The sequence below is a fragment of the Malania oleifera genome, chromosome 5 (assembly GCF_029873635.1).
Source record: "Malania oleifera isolate guangnan ecotype guangnan chromosome 5, ASM2987363v1, whole genome shotgun sequence".
NCBI classification, from domain to species: Eukaryota; Viridiplantae; Streptophyta; class Magnoliopsida; order Santalales; family Ximeniaceae; genus Malania; species Malania oleifera.
The window spans coordinates 79,404,527-79,418,618 of record NC_080421.1 but is presented as its reverse complement, the minus strand read 5'-3'; the positions used below and the strand labels follow the sequence as shown (position 1 = coordinate 79,418,618).

The 14,092-nt window shown below is 38.1% G+C and overlaps 1 long non-coding RNA gene across 1 annotated transcript; it reads left to right on the top strand.

The window, feature by feature from the left end:
- The first annotated feature begins 4,591 nt into the window (after nucleotides 1–4,591).
- LOC131156512 (uncharacterized) lies at nucleotides 4,592–7,323 on the top strand. The gene is made up of 2 exons (XR_009137017.1): nucleotides 4,592–5,319; nucleotides 5,417–7,323. It is a non-coding gene; the product is annotated as an uncharacterized LOC131156512 (long non-coding RNA).
- Nucleotides 7,324–14,092: the final 6,769 nt, after the last annotated feature.

Sequence of the window (14,092 nt, the reverse complement as noted above, 5' to 3'; positions counted from 1 at the left end):
TAGCATCTAAATAGTCCTCTCAGACGGTCTATCCGTATGTGGGTGAAAATATGTACTGAACATTAGTTGTGATCCCAAGGCATCCTATAGACTCTTCCAAAAATGAGACGTAGAACGTGGATCTCGATCCGAAACAACAAAAACAGGGACACCATTGAGTCGTACAATCTCCTGCACATACGACTTAGTTAGTCGATTCAGAGCATAGCTGACTCTAATTGGAATCAAATGTGCAGTCTTTGTCAGCCGATCAACTACAACCCATATGACATTCTGTCTGTGCACCGCTGCAGGTAACCCTGTCACAAAATCCATCGAGATATGCTCCCACTTCCACTTAGGAATGTCAAGTGGCTGAAGTGGTCCTGTTGGCCTCTAGTGCTCTGCCTTGACCTACTGACATGTTAGACACTGCTCTACGAATCAAGCGATCTCTATTTTCATGTTCGACCACCAAAAATATTCCCTCAGATTTCAGTACATTTTCGTACTTCCAGGATGTATGGTGTAGAACGAATGGTGTGCCTTCTCCAGAATGACCTGTTTAATCTCGGCGTCATCTGGTACACATACCCTGTTATGGAATCTCAAAATCCTATCACCAGAGATACTGAAATCCGGCTTTAACCGACTCTAGACTCCTTACATAACCTCAACCAGCTCTAGATCTTCCTTCTGAGCTGTTTGGATCTTCTCCTGTAAGGTCGGCTGTACCACCAAGCTAGTAAGAACAACCTGATGATTTCCTTCCACCACTTCTAAGCACAACCTTTCTAGGTCCATACAGATTTGATGTTGAACTCCCACTGTAGAGACTGACGCATCCACAGACTTTCGACTCAGAGCATCAACTATCACATTTGCTTTTCTTGGGTGGTAGCTAATAGTACAGTCGTAGTCCTTTATCAACTCAAGCCATCTATGTTGCCTCATGTTTAGCTCTTTTTGGGTGAAAATGTACTTAAGAATTTTGTGATCAGTAAAAATCTCGCATCTTTCACCATACAAGTAGTGCCTCCAGATTTTCAATGCAAACATTATAACTGCCAATTCCATATCATGTGTCGGGTAGTTCTTCTCATACTCTTTGAGTTGACGAGAAGCGTATGCAACCACCCTTCCCTACTGTATTAGAACACAGCCGAGACCCTTCTTAGAGGTGTCACTGTAGACAAAAAATCCACTATCCCTAGATGGAAGGGTCAAAACTGGAGCATTAACCAGTCGCCATTTCAGCTCTTGGAAACTCAGCTCACACTCATCAGTCCAAGCGTACCTCACGTTCTTTCTTGTGAGTCGCGTCAATGGACCCGCTAAACTAGAGAACCCTTCTACAAAACGGTGGTAATAACCTGCAAGACCTAGAAAACTTCTGACCTCCTGAACATTCTTCGGTCTCGCCCAGTCCACCACAGCTTCTATTTTACTCGGATCCATTGTTACCCCTCCTTTGGAAACTACATGCCCTAGAAACGAAATCTATTCTATCCAAAACCAGCACTTCTTCAATTTAGCGTATAACCTCTTATCCCTAAGCGCTTGCAATACCAGTCACAGATGAACTTCATGCTCTACAGCACTCCTAGAATATACTAGGATGTCATCAATGAATACCACGATGAACTCATCTAAGTATTCGTGGAAAACCTGGTTCATAAAATCCATAAATGTTATAGGTGCATTTGTCATATCGAATGGCATAACCATGAATTCATAATGGTCGTACCAAGTTTGAAAAGCTGTTTTCGGAACATCCTCCATTTTCACTTTCAACTGGTGATACCTAGACCGTAGATCAATCTTAGAGAAGATCTGTGTGCCCTGAAGCCGGTCGAACAGATCATTGATCCTGGGTAATGGGTATTTGTTCTTTATCGTCACCTTATTAAGTTCTCTGTAGTCGATGCACATCCTCATCAACCCATATTTCTTCTTTACAAACAGAACCAGTGCTCCCTAGGACGAAACACTCGGTCAAATGTACCCCTTTTCAAGAAGCTCCTGTAACTGTTCCTTCAACTCCCTCAATTCTACTGGAGTCATACGATATAGAGCTTTCGATATTGGCGCCATACCAGGAAGCAACTCTATACCAAAGTCCACCTCACGATCTGGAGGTAATCTCGGCAAGTCCCCTGGGAACACATGTGGGAACTCACACACAACAGGAATCTCCTCCAGGTCATATTCTTTCATCGGTGTGTCTTTCACAAACGCTAGGTATCCATGGCATCCATCCTGAAGTAATCTATTAACCTGAATAGGAGGTAGGATCCGTGGTGCTGAACACATACACGACCCTAAAACTTGAATTCCTATTCTCTTGGAGGTCTAAACAAAACTTCTCTCCTGTGGAAATTGATACTGGCATAACTGGCTGTCAACTAGTCCATCCCTTGGATGATATCGAACCCATACATGTTGAAAACAATAAGGTTGACTGATAGTATCCTCTCCTGAATTTCTAATGGAAAATTTAAAACTACCCTACTATATACAATTACCGACCCTAATGGCGTAGCCACTACCAGTTCCTTATCTAATTGCTGCACCTCTAAGTCACATAGTTTGACAAATCCCTGAGAAATAAAGGAATGTGTCATTCTTGAGTCAAATAATATAACAACTTTATTCAAAAGCATGTAAATAATACCTACGACAACATCTCCAGCGTTCTCTACGTCACCAGGAGTTAGGGAGTACACCCTAGCTTGGGCTATCCCCCCCTTGCTAACCACCCCGCGGCACCTGAGCACCTCCTCCATATGGATGTTGTGGAGCTGCGCTATTCATTGGCATACGACTTTTTTTTTTTTTGATGTCCCATCCTACCACACCGAAAACAAGCTCCAGAATCTTTCAAACACTTCCCCGAGTAAGGTCGACCACTTGTAGAACAAACCAGAGTGATGTGGTACTCTGAGAGACATCACTGTTGCTCTTCTTCCAGTTACCCTGCCTTGAACCAGAAGATGAACTAGGAGGTGCTAGCCTCTTCTTCGAAGCCTGAACCTCAGGGTACTCTACAGACTCTCTTCTGCTACAGTGGCTTTGTCAACCAGAGTAACAAAGTCCTGCATCTGCCAAATGGCTGTTGTCGCAACGTCCCGGACCCGTCAAACATAGTATCGCAAATGGGTGTGGCTGTGAACTGGGAAAAATGGATGTGTATTTTGAAAAAGATATTTTTGTGGAAAACATGGTGTATGGAGTCACCACTAACCTTTTGAAGTGCGGTTAGAACACTTGATTGCTACTCCGTTACAGGTAGAATCGATCTGCGTCACCAGAGTTTGGCTCGAGAGTACAGTTACGCGAGGGGAAGGTATTAACACCCCCTACGTGCCCATTCTTACAAATGGTACCAAATTAATCGAAAATTATTTCAAAATAAATCTAATAAGCCTTTAAAATTACTCCCTTTCGAAAGTCAAAGAAAATGCACAAAATGAATACTATATAGGTATTCCCTTAAAACCGGAGCAATCCAATACTCCTAGGAGTCCATGCCCTTTGTTGCAACCATCAGGATGGGAAAATCGAGAAAATAAGGTACAAAATACTCTCCCGGATTTTGAAATCTCATAGGATTTTTCTAAGTAGGAAAAATAATATTCTGGGAGGTTTTTGGAATTTGTTCGGGATGAAAATGATTTTTTGGGCCTAATAAACATTTTTGTGATTTTTTTCTTAGTGTGAAGATATTTTTTTGTGATTTTGATTATTTTTCAATATTTTTCCCGAACTTCAAAATAGCACAAAATAAAATTGAAACAAAAACCATGAAAATTGAAGCTTGGAAATATTTTTGGAGTTTTTTCTAGAATTTTTGTGACTCACTAGGGATTTTTATTGTAAAAATAATTTGAAATTTAAAAACATAATTTTGGAATTTTTTGTGAAATTTCTGATATTTTTATAAGCGCAAAAACATTTTTTGATTTTTAAAGAAACATTTTAGAGATTTTCTTTTGGACTTTATTGTATTTTTCTTCAAAATTCTCAAGTATGGATCAATTTTAAAGCTTTAAAGTATTTTTGATTTTTTTTGGGATTTTTTTGGATTTTTATGCATTTTTTTATGAATTTTTACGATTTTTATGGATTTTTGGGGATTTATTTAATATAAGAAAGGAATAAAAACCGAGCCGGTTTTGTACCGATTTAGTGAACTTGATCAAGACCATTACATGTGGCACCCTGTGAATGGAGCATATCGTGGCCACATGTATCGATCGCAATCGTTGACGTGGAGCGAAGATCCAACGGGTACCACGAGGCCACATAAGGCATTCTGAATGAAAGGTGAGAGGGCTGCCACGCGTTAAGGGATAATTGGAGGAAGCCAGTGCTCGAGGATTCGTGTTGCCGCGTGATCTAGACCGTCCCAAGGAATTTTAGATCGTGCGGCTGGCAATCAAAACATAGTTGGATCGCTGAGGTGGCCCAAATCTGAGCCCATGCCAAGAAACACAAGATGCACGGCCCGGATTTAACAGTATATACCCTTCGACGGGTGGAGCGTGTGGCGCCACGTGTTAGTGTCCCATTGCTGTAAAGACAACCATACTTAAGCCAAAAATTTCCCATTTCTCTCATTTCCAACCTCTCTCTTCCTTCTCTGGCTCTTCTCTTCTTCATCCATTCCGCGAGCTCCAACCCGAACTCGTCTGCTCGAAACTCCAGCGATGGCATCACGAAGCCGACTCTAACTGTCTCTCTAGTCATGGTTATGTCGGGATTCTTGCTGGGTATTGGCAGCAGCTTCTCTAGTAACAGTCGGGTTCCAAGTAGGAAACTCGGTGATCTTCGCCAATGGCGGTCTTGGCCTTCTTGATGAGCCGATTCACGACTTTGCTGGGGGCGGTTGTCTTTTTCTTCTCATTCTTCTGCTATAAGTATTGAGTTTAGAAGTAGGTTCTTCAAGGGTTCAATATACTCTAAACCTAAATCGAGGCCATCGGGGACATCCATGAATTCCAAAGTGTTGGTAGCAGAGCCTGAAGACAAGCATTCTTTTGGGTCTGTCGCGAATTGGGTTTTGCCGGTGACACAGCAGGATGGAGACGGAGAATGATCTCGCCCACTCAAGTTAGGGTTAGGGTTTGGGTTTGTGGGTTTTGAGGAGGAAGAAGAAGAGGGTTTCTCACTGATTTCTGCGACATGCGTGCTGAGTCTTGAAGCAGGGGAACCCAAGAATGAAGGTGAAAGAGGAATGTGAAGAAATGATTTGTTCATCTTTTTGTCTATACTGCTTCCTATTCCCCGCCTTTCTCTCTGTCTTTCCCTCACACCATCCGAGTGATTTCGAACTCTCAGGTTCTAATCCGCTTCTCAAAAATTTCCTATTTCAAGATTCAGATAACCTAGAACTTGCGATCGTCAGTTCTCACTTCGAAGTTTCTTGCTTGATTAGTTCGACCGAGGTATCGGTTTCGTTCTTCTTCAGTCTAGTGGTTAAAGGAAAACAGATAGGTGCTCCGAAAAATAAAAGGGTTTTCGGTTTCTGCAGATAAGATTCTTTCCTCTTTTTTTTTTTTTTTTGTTTGATATTTGGTGCATGTGATTGTGGACTGAATATTGGGATCCTGGTTTGTGATGATTCCGAATGCTGTTGTGTGTTGGTGACGTTAGGATTAGGGTTCCATTTTCAAGGTCAGGGAGAATGATGAGTGGACTCGTCTCCACCCCGTGAGTGGTGCCAGGTGAGTTGGGAGCTTAGGTGACTCACTTCGAGTGACTTAGAGTTAGCCACGTGACTGTCACGTGTGAGAGATTTGAGCTTTTGAGTGGTTTTTGAAGCTGGCCTGGTTAGTTAAAAAAATGGGTAATGGGCTTATTTTAAAAACTGGATTAGTAGACCGAGTTTTAAAAGACAAATGGGTTTGTTTGTTGTTTGTTTTTTTTTTTTAATATAGGCTCGGGGTTTTTTAAAATTGGGAATGGACTGGTTTAAAAAAACTTAGCGGGCTGGGATTTTTTTTTTTAAAAGATGGTGGGCTGGGCCATTTCAAAGACACGGGCCTAAGTTCTTTTAATCAGATTGGACTTTTATTATGAACTTGAACCCGGGCCTGATTTTACAAAACGGACTTCCTCCCTTTTATTAAATAGTTAATGGGCCTGGGGCTCGTGTAGTTTGAAAAATGGGCTTTAGGCTACAATTTTAAAAAATGGGCTTTGGGTTAACATCAGTGGGCTTCGGGTTTGATTTTAAAATAGATTGGTGGGTTGGACTTGGAAAGTTAAGATAGACTGGTTGTTTTGAATTTGAAAATTGGGCTTCAGATTAGAAGTTAGAAAAGGGGTGCGGGTTAAGATGGGTTGATTTTGAAAATACGGGCCTGGGAGATTTACTGCGTGGCAATGGGGATGTTCACGAAGGTGAGGACTCGAAATTAAAATCGTGTCCAAGGGAGTGGAGATTAAGTGGAATCCAAACCAGCTCAGGTTTGGGTCTGCGTTTGAAACTTAGGAACAGAGGGGGTACCTGCACGCACACACACACACACAGTAACATCACATGAGTTGAACAAAGGGATACATAATTATACCTTTCTCTTCTCCTCCTCCGGTCTTCTCTCCTGGTATGTTTGTGTCTGACTCTCTGATCTGCTACTGAATGTTGCTTAGATTTTTGATGTTGAATTGTTGCTCTGTATTCTGAGTCTTCCCCTGAACCTCTAAATCCCTCTCCAGTTCTGCAAAGTCTCCCCTCTAATTCTTTCCCTCTCACTTTCTGCAGTATTTCTCTATACTCTCTTCTTTCTAATTTCTCTCAAATTCTGCAGAGTGTTACTGTGCTCTCCTTATTTTCCCAGCATTTCTTTATGCTCTCTCTCTCCCCCCCCCCCCCCCCCCCCCCCCCCCCCCCCCCCCCAAAAAAAAAAAATGCCCTTTGTAGTGTGCGAGCCTCCCTATTTATAGGGAGGCGGGGTGACCTTCTTGGCGCCAAAATCCCTCTTCTGCTAACCGATTTCCCCCACCAACAAACTTGGCAAGGAATAATTCCCTTTAACCACTCCCACGTGTGATTCAACTTTTTGATTTTTATTTTATTTTTTGAATTTTCTGCTAATAGATTGATTCAGTGGCTTTTCTATGCATAGGGCTTTGAGGGAGAACATTCCAAGTGGCAGCTTGGTAGTGGAGGTCTTAGCATCTTCATTTTCATTGAATTTTGTATAAATATTTTCTATTTTATTGTATTTTGTCATTTTCTGTAAGAATGTATCCCCAGGTTGCTCCTCCTGCAACCATTATTTGTGTGCTCTTGTATTTGGTGTTTTTTTATATTTATTTTTGGGATGTATGTCATGTTAATTCCTTTGTGTATGTTTAAAAGTCTGCGTGTGCATAACCCCCGGGCGCTGGCTCGGGTGGCAAGGGCGACCCGGCTGAGCCTGTAACCCAGGTTGGTTGCTTGGGATCAATTCCTGCTGCCTTGAGCAAATCCCGATTTACCTCCTTGCAGGGTCTTGGGGTGGGTTCTGTGGGGCGTGGGGATTAGTCTCGGCCTGATGCATCTCAGGGTAATTTGGTAGATGCCGGCTGGGGACCCGAACGATATCCAAAAAAAAAAAAAAATCTGCGTGTGCATGTGTGCACACCTGCCTTCTTGGAATGAATGATGCATCTACCCCGTGTTGATCAATTTTGACCACATAAATTGATCAATTTTGACCAAACAAGTTGACCAATTTTGTCCTAAAAGAACTTAGTGATTAAAGCATAAATTTAACATCTAAATAGAACCTTGGTTTTTAAATTAAAGAACTCAATTAAAAATCTTATTAAAAGTTTGAAAGAGCTAATTAAACATTTAAAGCTCAACTTTTAACAACACATTGCTTATTTTTAAAATTTGACTAAAAGATTGTCATTCAGATTTAAATTGAGAATTTTAGAAGGAATTTAAAGAGCAAACATTTCTTAGCACTAAACAAATCTTATGAAAAACTTAATTTAAAATTTTAGTAAAAAGGACTTAAAACAACTTTTGCTAGAATACTCGGACTCAATCCTGAAACAACAAGTTTATCTTGAGATTATCGGGATTTCAAAATAGGACTCAAAGTTGAAACAACCAGAGCTCTAATTTAGACTTGAAGTCAAACTTACGATACTAGGTCTTTTCAGGAAGGCCTAGTAAAAATTAGGGTGTCTACAGCTATCTGCTTGTGAATCTCCTCCTTCAGGCCATTTTGAAACTTTCAAGCTTTCACTGCCTCATTTAGAATCATGAATGGAGCAAAGCGAGATAGCTCAAGAAATCTGGTAGCATACTACTGAACTAACAGTTGCCTCTGCTCTAGACTCATGAATTTCTCCATCTTGGCAATTCTGACCGTGGTTGGAAAATACCATTCAAAGAATAAATCTTTGAATTGGGCTCACGTCATAACTATAGGAATATGTCGATGCTCTTCAAGCATCTTAATGGACTTCCACCACCTCTCTGCTTCGCCCATCAACTTAAACGTCGCAAAGGCTATCTTCTGCTTCCCAGTGCAGTTAAGAACGTCCAGGATTTTCTCAATTTCCTCAATCCAATTCTCAACTCGAATCGGATCTGCACTCCTTACGAAGATGAGAGGTTTCAATTGTGTGAACTAGTCAATGGAGCATCCTAACTCAATAGGAGGACGATCCTGACCCTTATTCGTTCGAACAACCTCAGCCATAAGCAGCTGAACGAAGTCCCGCAGAACACACGTTGGGTCGTTGCTAGCCTCATGACCAACTCCTTCACTACTACTGCTTCCAACGTTAGTAGTAATATCTCGAGATTCCATCCTAAGGAAGTAAATGAGGAAATCAATTAGAAGTTTAATCAACTAATACTACAATAATATAAACTCATTTCCCATAATAACATTCCTAATACTGATGTACTTTAATGACTCACATTCTCATTCTAATTCGAATTCCACCTTTCCACTTAAAAACAAATTCGCCAATAGATTGCTATGATTTTCTGAACCTTTCGAATGATCCAAAAAAGCACAGAAGTCTGTCAATGAATTTATGTCTTTAGGTATACAAAGCTACACTCGATAATCATATTTACATCTTAAACTTTGGTATAGTTTAATCTACAAAACCTAGCAACCTAAGCGCTGAGCATATCCATAACCAGGCAGTGCAATTCACATCACACTTCCGGCTGGCTATGGCTCTGATACTAACTGTAATGCCCAAACCCTTTATACAACCCCAAAGTGCTACTATCCATACATAACCTGTACAATCAGATAACATACATCAAATACCCGCCCTAAACAGGGACATACAAGTATATCATAGTGATCTGTACTTTCATATATTGTGAAAAAACATAAACATTCATATGGATTCTAATAGACATACCAGAGTATGTAACTGTTCCTTACATACATTCATCCGTACGTAAAACATAAATTGTATTACATTCCCAAAAAGCCAACCAGGCTAACAACTCAGTATTCATATAGAAACTTATGTTAACTAACAAAACTCTACGCTCCATAGTATCTCTAGAAGACTAGGACCGATTTTATGTAACTCCTAAAACAAAGGTTGTAAGATTGGGGTGAGACACTTCTCAGTAAGGAGGAAGATATTACATCAGTGTGTGACAACATGTGTTTAAACCATTAGTGGCAATTAACATTCACAACATTCTCTGTACTGTAATATGAGAGATATGTATATAATTCTTGTAATAGATAACTCAGCATTGTAACAAACGAGAGTTCTCGAGGTTAGGGTAGGGTACAGGTCTATACACTGCACAATCCCTCTACCCGGTACTCAAATCTGTGACTTTACCAATTAAAGCTTTTAAATAATGTATATGCATATTTAGAACACCTTCCAACTTTGAAACTATCATAACTATGCCAATAACTCCCCATGGCCAGGGTTGTGCAATAATTAAGCACTGATCGAGCCCTGTTCGTGCAGGCATTGTTAGGCATCATAACATACAGTAGCCCAACTTGGCAATCACCACCCTGATCCCTTTTGACCAATAACCCTTTGTACCAAGCCAACTACTAGATACCCACACAGAAAACATGTGTGTGGTTGCACTGTATCTATCTATTCTAGCAACGATACCGCATTTAAGCTTTTTAAGGTTTCATATAACATTGAGCTTCTTATGCTCTGAGTGACAAGCTGTGATATGAAAAGTAAGATGTAGTCCCAAGAGGGGGGGCGTATTGGATTTTAAAAAATTTCCCTTAATTTCTTTTCAGACTTCTTAACCTCTTTTATTTCTTTTAACCAATTCTTGACTTGTTTGTTTGATTTGTCAATTACCCAAGAACTTAGTTTCTTTTATACAATCAACAACACAACTATTTAAACAATCAAATAACCAATCAATCAACCAAACCAATTATCCAAAACACAATATTCAAACCAAGATATACAAGATACAAGATTTCAGCTTTTGTTTATTTGCAGCCCAAAAAATATGAAAGTTTGACTTAAGCCCTGTGGTTAATTGCAATCCTCTTGATAATGAATTAGCTTTCTCAAAGTGATTTTTAGCAAAACATTCACTCTTTCCAAAATTCAGAATTCAAATAAACTCTTAGTAAATTTATTTTTGAGATGTTAACTAAGTAACGTACTCCCGTATGGTTTCCGCAAAATATGATTTAACCAGTGTACTCCCTTTCGGTTTCCGCAACCCAAATCAAAATTAGAATTTAAGTTTACTTGATTTCCAAATATACATAGTATATATGATTACAAATAAAATTATCCATGGAATTTATATGTGCTAAAAATAAAGAGTAAAGGAAAAAGAGAGTGAGACCAGGATTTTTACGAGGTTCGGCTTATACCCAGCCTACGTCCTCGAATTTGGAAAATCGCCAAAGGATTCACTAAAATCAGTTCCTTTTCTAGGCGGAACAACACCGTTTACACACTCCTTTAGTAAGTTAGAGCCCGCCTCTCCAAACGATGTACCCTCGTTCGGTCACTCTTTCAATTAGGCTAGAGCCCGCCTCTCTAAGCGATATCCCCACGCTTAGCCAACGATCCAAATAACCTTGAACCGTCAATATCTACAAGATACAAATTAGATAGATGTTCAAAGAATTAGTCCCTAAAGAGCTGATTAGTACAGTTCAAAACCATATACTTCAATGCAATTCATAATATGAAATTCAGATTGAAGCTCTAGAAGTATTTCACCGTATGATTCTTTCAATGGATGAAAGAATTAGTAGTTGTAGCACAATATCAGTGAGTAGAACCAGCAAGAACTCAGTAAGCTTCGTGCAATTTGAGAGCAAGAGAGAGCTTTGAGAATTTAAGAACAATTGAGAGAGATTTTGAATGCTAAATTGAATTCTTAAGTGTTAAATCAATTTAACTTTGGTGTATTTATATATGTAGAAAAGTATCTAACTTGTTCCCCAAGTTTACTTGGAGTAAGGTCCAAGATTTAAATAAATTTGAGCCTCAAGTATTTGAATATTTCAAAATGTGTTGGTTATGTTTTTTAAATTTTTCCGTGTGACAGTTGACTGTGAGGTCTCTGGTAGTCCCTTGTCAATGTATTACACGTATAAAATGCACAAGCAGTAAGATGGCAGTCGTCTGTCAACAAGGGAGTCGTGCGCCTGTCACTGAACAACTAGGTTTTTAAATATGATCAGAAAGGTGACAAATTACTATCAAAACATAGTCAGTCATCTCAAGTTGCACTGATAGTCGCCTGTCAAGTTCTAGACAGTTGACTGTCATGTTTCTGTCTATTTATTTAAAACCCTTTAACGTGGCAGTTGACTGTCCACAAGCACTCAGTCGCCTATCAAACAATTTTTCTTGTTTTAAAATATTTTTGTTCTCTCTCTTCTTTGCTTATTCAATCTTGAAATATCAATTTGTTTTTCCTTAAAAAAATATGTTCTAAGACTTAAAAACTAAGGTCTCTAAGTCTCGTTTGCCTAATAAGCTTCAATCTGAAGAGTCATACTTGAAGTACTTTCAAAGCTTGTTCTAAAAACTTATTTGACTCTTCTTTGTTTTGAGGTCCATTTGTCGTTGATCTTTGATCTTTCAATCTTCTCTGAGCTTGCATTATGGATCATTTATTTGATATGGGCCTTCTATGTTCCTTGATCCTTGTGAGCTTTCTAGATATGTCATTTTGAGATCTAAGCTTCATTTGATCCTTGATTTTTGACATGAGCTTTCATCAAGTTCTCTTTAATCCTCATGCTCTCATGATTTTCAAGCTTTATCTTTGAATCCATTTTTGAATCCATGTTTTAAGCTTCATATTGATCATCCTTCTTTTAAATATAAGCTTTCATGAATCCTTCTACACACTTGACCTTACATTCATCATTGAATCCTGAAATGACATCACTTAATCAAATATGTTAAGTTTCACTTGTTTGTTAACATCAAAATAGGACATTAAGCCTTGTAAGGCTTACAAGCTTCCCTTTTTTGATGATGACAAACAAGAAGCAAAAATTGGAGTGAGCCTTAAAAAGACTCCCCCTTTTAATAAGCATCATCTTAACAATATTTGAAAGATCAATATTAATTTCAAAACTCTTTTACAATTATGTTCCTCACTTCATTCAAGTTCAAGTTTATCAATCAATATCAAATACTTCTCCTCCTTTTGATATATATTATGTTCATACTCAATTTTTGCAATACCATGCTAATTTTTTGCTTAAAACTTCCCCTCCTTTTGACATCAATTAAAAAGAGAAAAAATGATTTAAGTTCAAATAAAATCATTATTTTGAACATATCATCAAACATGCATATCTTAGCATGTGTAGTGTGTTTTAATAGTCATGTATATGATATGAGTTGTAATATCTTTACTAACAACTTTTTCCCTTTGACATTATTCAAAATACCAATTATTGATTTTATGATACCAATTTAAAATTTTTATTAATTTACGATACCAATTGATTAATAGGGAAATGATCATAATATAAACAATAAGTCATAACACTCCCCCTGAATTCAATACATTTAGTTTTATTACCAATTATGCTTTTATCATCCCATGTTTCAAAACATTGATTCACATCATGTATCAAATATCAATATCATGCTAATATCATCAATGTCATACCATGCTCATAGATATAATCATACTTGTCATGCTCAAAAACAAATTTAACTTTTAGATTGTGATACCAAGTGAGCTTTTAAATTTTGATATCAATTAAAGTATTCAAGGATACCAAAGTACTTTATAGATACCAAAGCCAATATCACATCATGTGGAGCTCAATATAACTATTATATCTTTCATAGCTCATAGATATCAATATAAAGAGTAGTACGTTTATCCATGTGATTCATCATTAGCATGTATGGTCAAGAATTAATCTCATATCAAATTCATGCTTATGTTCAATAATCTCATGCTCAAACTTTCAACATAGTGAGCCATAAATTTTCAATATAAGTCAAGTCAAGTCAAGGCATACATATGTAGCATATAGCATATCATATAGTCATGTAAGCATGTAACATATAGGCTTTCATTCTCAAATATCTTTTTCTTAATCAAGGTACTTATGTAATAAGCTCAATTTGATATTTTCTTAAGTTAAGCCTTGTAAAAATCATCCTATGATTTTGGCCAACAATGTTATTTGTGTTTGTTTAAACTCATCTTTAAGTTTTTCTATTTCAACTAGTTTGTTTGTTGATCATGAATTAAGTTACTTTCTTAATTTTTAAAGGGGAATGACTTAATCCATGGAGTTTTTCAATTATGAACTAGTCTTTCATCTTGGTACCCATACTTTATTGGGTTCGGTTGGTTTAATAAAGGATGTTTCCTTAATTCTCCATACTTGTTTAGTTTTCACACCCTTTTTCTTAAATGGACATTCAAACTTTATATGTCCCTTTTTCTTACATTGATAGCATATGGTGTTAGTGTAGGCATTAGAAGACGTGCTAGTATAATCTCTGGATGCTTTTGAAAAATAACTCATGTAAAGATTCATTTTCTTTTCATTTTTAACCCCATTAAATCCAATGTCTTCTTTGTTTAAGGTAATCCTTTGTGTGCCTATCATTTTGTCAAAGTTTTCTTTTC